General features: G+C 49.4%; 1 pseudogene; it reads right to left on the bottom strand.

Moving 5' to 3' along the window:
- Window positions 1–7,855: 7,855 nt before the first annotated feature.
- The window catches only part of LOC117123295, a 1,895-nt pseudogene continuing 1,570 nt past the window's right edge, over window positions 7,856–8,180 (bottom strand).

Raw genomic sequence — 8,180 nt, 5'->3', positions numbered from 1 at the left:
GATTACCATTATTTTTTTTATTTATGTCTTCATCGCGATAACATCTACTATCAACGCATTCGTGATCGACATGTGGGAACCGACGGTGACGACGGCATTCCTCTTGACCCTCAACGTGTGGACGTTTCTGTACGCCTCGTTCATCGCTGTCTTCAGAAAAATACGGTATGATCGGATCGCCTCGTTCAATCGTCGAAACAAACTTCTTGTGTGCAGAACGTGAGTGTCAATTTTTGTTTTTCTTTTAAACGTTGATTGCTTTATTTTTCGTGTCCTTAAAAATTCATTCCTTCTTTTTCTTTTGTCTCCTTTCCGGACAGATTCATCCAATGTTACTCAAGCATATTTTTACCGGTCGTGGCGGTGATGATGGTTTTTAAGTCGGGTGTGATGTACGACCACAGTCTGGTGAAACGATTGGACGTGCAGGTCATGTTCGCAGTGGCCCTGGGTGTCTTCTCGTTCAAATTCGTAGAGTCTCTCCTTTTCGATGCCGTCCACCGGTGGGAAGAATGCTTGTACGATGTCGTCGCCATCTTCTCTCTGCTGATATCGATATTCGTTGAAGAGGAGCACACGATGTCCGTGGTGACGATGTGCGCCCAGGGGAGCAGAGCCACGTGGAGAATTTTGATAGTCATGGGAAAGTTCTGGGAGCAACAGAGGCCGAGGAAAAGATCTTTTCGAACGGTCGTCAACCTCCACTTTCTCTTCACGATAGTTTTCAACCTGGTACTTCCGGCGTTTCTTGTTTCTGCGTCGTCGATCTTCATCTTCCACGAGAAATCCACGTCGAGTCAGCTGTGCGAGTTCAGCATCGGCGTCTTCTGGTGCCTTCTCGTGTGTCTCAACTCCGTGAACGGGTGGTGGCTGTACTGGATCGCGAGCCTGTGGAAGAACTGGACAGTACCTGTCTCTTATACACATCTCCTCCCATCGTCACACTCGGGTCGTGGTCCGCATCTCCGGATTCGAAGCACCTCCAACTTACGATCAAGTTATGAATAGTTTAAATGTTTGACGATGAAAGGATATCAATAAAAAAATTATTAAATGTGAGTCCATAGTGTGTTTTACTTTTGCGTGGGTACACCAATTAATACAAAAAAATATACAGAATACATTTATTTTTCTTTTTGCTCGGATATTTAATTTTTATTGTCCTTACATTTTTCGTTTGTCGTGATCTCCAGAACGGGCCATTCGCCGTCAGATCGTGCGCGCCGATCTGGCGGAAAGTTTGCGAACACGACGACGTGCGGCACGATTTCGAAGAACTTGGTCGCGGCGAAACGTTCCGCACCGAAAGCCAGACCGTTCTTGATACCTTCCAGCACTTCGTAATCGACGCGTCTCCTCTGGCGGCGGTCGAGATCGAACACAGCTGGTATGTAGCCATGAAACTCTTCCCGGAATCACCGTTCGGATCGTAACACCAAATGATCGCTCTTGGATGCGGCCGCTTCCTAAGGTCCATTGTCAGTTTCACTTGCCATGGTCTCAGCGAGAATCTGCGTGCCTGCACCTCCGAAATTGACGCGGCAGCGTTCGCGACGGCCTTCATTTCTGCAATGGCGGTTATTCCAAAGCAGTCTTTGTATATAACGAAAACTCGAAAGAATAACGACAAGTAAACACAATATTTATTTTTTTTCGTAAACACTTTTATTGACCTCAATTTCAATTTATCTTAGTTTTTATCGAACTAATTTCTATCGATTTATATTCCTTTTTTTACAACTGTGTATTACTGAGGTTTAAGAACAGCTTCCTCTTCTTCCTCTCCTTCACCACCTCGTCGCAATCGGAATCACGCTTTCCGTTTGCAAGGGGGGATGTTTTTCTTGTTCGAGTCTGCGTCTTCGTCCAAGTTCTCGTTCCCTTTGTCCTCGTCGACGGCGTAATCGATGTGTTTCTCCTCCATCATCTCCAATCTAGCGGCTTCCATCAACTCAAGTGCCTGCTGGATCTTCTCGCACGCGCTGTCCCTGCTGCTGACCGTGCGCACCGAACGGAAAGAGGAACTGGATGCGGTTAGACGCTGTCTCACTATGGCCACGATGGTCTGTGGCGATTCGATGGCTGGTCTCGAGAAGAATTCGTCGTCGCTGGGGTCCGAGTCGGATACGGGACCGGCGAAAAGGCAGCGGCGCGTCACGTCCAAGGCGACTGGAAAGTACAGAACGAGGAACCTGTTGGTCGGCGTCGACTTGTTGTCCGAGTAGCAGACCACGTTGAAGCTCACGCGCGCCAGATCTCCCTTGACTATCTCGGACCGCCGCTTACCCGACATCGGCTTCGGTGGCAGACCGGGTATCAGTTCGGCGACCGGCAAGTTCTTGTATCTCCTGTCCGTGTCGGCGTTTTCGAGGAAGGCGTTCTTCGCCCAATCAGACACGTGTTTAAGATCCGGATTGTTTTCCTCCATTGAACTGCGCGATCGAGCGAGGTCGTTCGCCTTTCTGAAGCTGGTGCCAGTCTTCATCTTGATCTGCGGGCATCTCGGCGATCCCTCGACGGGAAGCTTGAACTTCTGGTAAACGCCGGCCCCGTCCGCCACCTCTTTCGATCCGTAACGACCCCTAAATCTCTTCACGAATCCGGCTAAGAATCGATCGACGTATAACTTGCCGCCGGAGTCGTGACACTCCTTGAAACTAGGGTGCGACATCCAAGCGGTCGCCGAGTGGTGGAAGAACAGGGCGTCTATCAAGATGGCCACCAGTCCCATCTTCGCCATCCTGAACGGCCCGTTTTCGGGATTGTAGATTCCGTTGAGGTTGAACGAGTAACTGGCGGCGTTCACGTCCGTCGTACCGACCCGTTCTTCGAACATCTGGTTGCAGTCGGTGGTCTGCATTCTCTTCTGCTTCTCCTCGGACGTCACGTAGTTGCCCAGATCGCCGAGGTTGGGTTCGTACATGAGGCCCATCGAACCCGTGCTGATAGTCTTCGTCTTGTTGCCGTGCTTATTCAAGAACTCGACCGAACATTTCGAACGCGATTCGTCTCCCTCGACGGCGGACAGACGGACGGATTTCACCTTGAGTATGTCGGTCGCCTGTCTTCGGTCCCACGCCTCGACGCATTTGAGGACGGTGCGTCCGTTGTCGCTCGTCATTTGATGCACGTTCGTCACCGACTCGAGCACGGAATAGACGACCTTTGCGAAAACCGGCGTCCGTCTGAACTTCTCCATGAACGCGTCGAAGCTGGTGACGGAACCGTCCCCGCATTCCAACTTGTCCGATCCTGGGAAATTCGAAGGGTCCATCGCCTCCTCGTCAGTGTACTCGATGGTTCTCGATTCCGGCCACATTTCGCAAGTGTGCATCACCCAATCCAAGTATTCTGTCGGCAAGTATTCCAGCGACAACTTGTCGAGAAGTTGGACGATTGCATCGTCTTTGTCCAAATCCATATTACGATTACGTGTTGCCAGTTCGATCGACATCGTTGGAGTGAATAATTATCGGTTCTCATTAACGGTATTTATATAGAAAAAAAATTCGCACATACGTACTCAGATGGTGTCGCTATATTTGTCTCTTATACACGTGTACACACTTCCTTCGTTGCGATCGCGTCGGCGACATTTCTGGCGATGCTGTGCGCTTTCACGCCCGACCTGGCAGTCGACGATGTCGAATTCTTGGGCACCGGGACGGTTTCGAAGCTGACTGTCTCGAAAGGAAAGGTGATCGCCGTGCTCGCGGTTCTACCTGGATCGGCGACGTGCAGCATGCACGCCACGGACGATTTTTCGATGCTCGCTTCGATCTTGTGTTCGGAAGGAAAATGCACGTTGAACGACGTCGGAGATTACGCGTACGTCAGGTGCTACGACGAGGATGGCAACTTCGCAGGCGGATCGGCGTTCCGCACGACGACGACGAGCGTGCCGTCCGACCGAAGCTTCCCTCCGCCGCCACTCTTCAGGATCGGGCACACGACGTTCGAGCACGCGACGCAAGACGGCATGGTCAGGGAAGTATTTACAGTCTTCGAAGGAGACGTGATATTCAGGGCAACATGAGTCTGAGACGCTTGCGTTCCATCCAACGGGTGGCGTCCGCGTCCACCGTTTGGTTGGTGAGATCCAAGTTCGCGAGGAGAGCCAGTCTGACGATGATCGCGTGCGCCGCCTTCTCGTTCCTTTTCTACGAGACGTTCGCCGTCGAGAGATACAGGAAGTACGGATGCCACGAAACTTACGTCGTCGGTCAGGAAGAGTGTCCCCCGCACTTGCAACCGCGAACTGGATCCGACGGGCTGATGAAGGTGGTGATCTGTTTCGGAGCGTCGTTCTTCGTCCTGTCCTTCCTGCCGTTCGTCTTCCTCGAATGGACGTTCGGCGCGAACAGGATGGCCGACGTCGCGGCGAACGTGCTCCGTTATCACTTCGACAGCGTCCTCTCGGAAAGCAGACCGGCGCCTCCCGACTTCGAGACGTACGTGCGAGTGCTCGGCTACCGGGGCAAGGTGTCCGGGACGACGTTGCCGCGCCAGTCGGTCGAGCGCGAGATGTTCTGGAGAAGGGTGCTCACGTGCCAGCTGTCCGCCATGTACTTGGAATGGGCGTACTCTGCGCCGCCGAAACGGAAGCTCTGGATTCGAACTCTGATTCTGATCGCGTCCGTCGTGGTTCCTGCCGCCGTCCTCGCCGATGTGCCGCCGGCGTCTCGCGCGTGCGTGGCCGTCGCCGGCCTCTTCTTTCACGTGGCGCCTCTGCAGTCGTTCGTCTCGCTGCTGCCGTTCGCCGCCTATTGGTGGGCGACCGTCACCTGCTGGATCTTCTCGCACGCGCTGTCCCTGCTGCTGACCGTGCGCACCGAACGGAAAGAGGAACTGGATGCGGTCAGACGATCGAAAGTCATCGATCCCCACGACATCGAAGACATGGTGTTCCTGATGTACGTCGCGAAGAGGTGAATAACGATTCCGAGTACACATGACGACATCATTACGTCATCCGTCGAAATAAAAATAATAAAGAGAGGAAACAGAACGCCAAGACTGATTATTTCGAAACACCTCGAGGACGAAATGCTGTCTCCCCAATGCGAACGGTTTGTTTCCGACGAGCTGAACAAGTTCAACAAGACGAAGTTGTCATCGAAGAACTTAGTGGAATTCCCGAAGCGGACGAAGATAAGTACGCTCGAAGGCACCGACATCGAGGAGGTGGTCACAAACACGTGTTTCGTCCGTCTCCGTCGAACTGACGTGAGCGATCGGTACAAAGCGATCACTGCAAACATGCCGGTCGGCACCAAAACCTTCGTGTAAATTCGGCATATTAATTAAAAATAAAATATGCTACATTCTCGGTACTTCGTGTTTTTTCGTTTCAATTTCTTTTGATGTAACGGTATTTCTACCTCGGCTGCCTTTCGGCATACATACCGTCATAGTTATACTTAAGAGCGATACTCGTGGAGTTCGTTCACTCTGACTGTTGACGTCGTACTGTAAAAAATCGATGGCGGACGACGAACGGGTAAAAAATCTGCAGATGCAGATGGAGGAGAGAAAAGAATATATAGGAGTACTTGAAAAAAGCTTGGCCGTGGAGGCGAAGAAGAATGACGTATTGCTTGGAGAAAGGCTGTCGATACTCGAAGAAGAGAGAAGAACTTTCATCGCATCTGTCAAATCTTTAATGGATTCTTTTCTTTGCTTTACCTATATAGTGGTATTGTGGCTCCTGATTGAATTCATTGTGGAAAGGTATCGAGGTTTGACTAAGTGATGGAGAAGAAAAAATGTACAGCATTCAAGATAATAGTAATTGTACATTATTTGACGTTTGAATGAATAAATTACGTAAAATATAAAAAAAAATAATTATGCTCGTGTAAGTTTTTTTTTGATCGCCCTCTATAATACTAGGAGATTAGATCTTATGCCGACATTCGCTAAAAAAGAAACACAAAAGGCACACAAGGTTTAAATTTTCAAACCTTTATTGTAACAATTAACAAGGGGTCGCACCTTTCAGGATCGTCTCGCATTCTCTCGCCGTCGATTTCACGTGTAGGTGTTGGGCGAAAAATTTTCTGTAACGTTCTGCGATCCGACGACGGAAAATTTGTTCGCGCAGTTTGTTGGCAGACTTCGAACAGGCTTGTTGGGTTCCCTCTTTTTTGGAATTTCGCATCCGATCTCTGTGTAATTTCGAGCTCGAAGGTTGCATTTTTTTTATGGCGAGCATCCGAAGGAACCGAACTTCTTTTTCAAAAGAGTCAATTGCAGTATCATTTCGGTTCTAATTTTCTTCGACATCGTCACCTTTTCCGTCCTGCTATTACCCAACGCACGCAACACGTTCTCGACAACGAGCGAGTCGGCGGACCACAGAGTTTTCACCCTCTCAACCAAAGACGAGTACATCTCTTCTTGCGACATTATTCCATTCTGGTTTTTTGCAACTCGTCTCCAGCTTCTATTTATATAACACTTCCACCTCTCGTCCGGTGACGCATGACGTAAGTAAGATATTGATGACGACATCGTCTCGTTAGCTTTTAAAAATGGAACGACGTATATAAAAGGGGACGCTTGAAGCACGAGAGGAATCATGTCGGTGACTATGCGAATAAAGGTGTACGAGGACGGAGTCGAACGTGTGTTAGAGAGGACAAGGTCTGTCTCTTATACACATCTAGATGTGTATAAGAGACAGGTGATGGAGAGGTTGTACCTCAGCGCGGAACAGAGACTGAAGAGCTGCGAAGACCTGGACGAGGTTTGCTCTTTCGGGCAAAGACTCTCCTCCTTCATGGAATCGGATAAGATAATCGACGAGCGGTGGGAGACATTCTTCGCCTACTGCGAACGGTTCCTAATGGAAATTTGGCAGACGAGACTTGGCAAAACCGAACGAATCGCATGGAGAGGCGCCTTCATTCCAGTTCGAAAGAAGTAGTTAACAAAAAAAATATGTTATAAGTTTACAATATTAAAAATTGGGAAAAAAAAGTTTAAATTGTTTTCTTTCTCATTTTGTTACGAAGTCTGAATCTGTGTGCCAGTGTGAGTGTGTGGCTGTGAAACGTCATTATTTTGTCATTAATTCGCTAGTGTCACGTTCGTCGTGAAAGTCAACAAATATATAGAAATATTGGCAATATACTTTTCGTGGGTAACGAAGTCACTAAGATCAAACATCATCACTTCTCTGGACGTATACACACACACTCACATACACGCGGGTAAGAAAAGATAGAATCGCAATTTATTCTTTTTGTCAACAACATTTATTTTTTCTACATTCTATCTACATTTTTTTATCTCTTGGATTTTAAACAACAACTTTACAACTGTGGAAGATGAAGTTGGCTCTTTTTCTCGATGCTTTCGAAGAGCAGGAAGAGGACGGTTCGCCGTTCTTTCTTACGGACAGGTAACGTCCGGTGGCCATATTCTTGAACGCGGTACCTTTCCACGTCTGTTTCTCCTGCCAGTGACAGAGGTCCCCTTCGCACTCGTCAACGGCCGTTATCGTTCCGTTTACTTCCGAGGACAGGTATCTACCGGAGCGGCAGGACCGCATAGTGAAGCTGTTGAGCGTAGCCGACGATCTCTGCAAGTATTCGGCGTCACCCTGCGTCGTGGTATTGACTCCGGCGCCGACGGACAGAGAGTAACCGGACCGACTCGTCAACATGCATGCGAATCTCCCGACCTCGCAGTGCGTGCCGGAGGCTACGGTGCACAGAGCAAAGAGCAACAGAATCTTGTTCATCGTCTCTTGATCGTTTTCGACTGTCTCTTTATTGCCTCGTTGCTTATATTAGGTGGAGAAACGGAAACTCGATGACGTGCGTACTACGTCATCTAACTTGCTGTGACGTCAAACGTACAGACCGGTCGTGTCGACGATCATCTTCAGAAACATGGTGTCGTCTTTGACGTAAACGGGATTTTTCAGGATGTCCTGAGAAACGAAGAGAGGGCATCCGGAAGCTATGTTCATGTCGCCGGTCGGTCTTTTGAAGCTGCTGCTTCGAGGGTCCGGTTTTAAGCTGTCCGATAGCGTGAGCTTTCCGCCGTCACCTTTTGATCGAACGGCCATTTGAGTAGGGCGTCGTAGTCTCCTTTCATGACGACGAAGAACATGGAAACGTGCGTCCCTTTGCCCATTCCGTCGCCGTTCAGATAGATCCGGGCGCACATCT

This window comes from Anneissia japonica, unplaced genomic scaffold (genome assembly GCF_011630105.1).
Source record: "Anneissia japonica isolate Jap-2015-1 unplaced genomic scaffold, ASM1163010v1 scaffold5165_len128093_cov172, whole genome shotgun sequence".
Taxonomy (NCBI): Eukaryota; Metazoa; Echinodermata; class Crinoidea; order Comatulida; family Comatulidae; genus Anneissia; species Anneissia japonica.
This window is presented reverse-complemented; position numbering and strand designations above follow the sequence as displayed.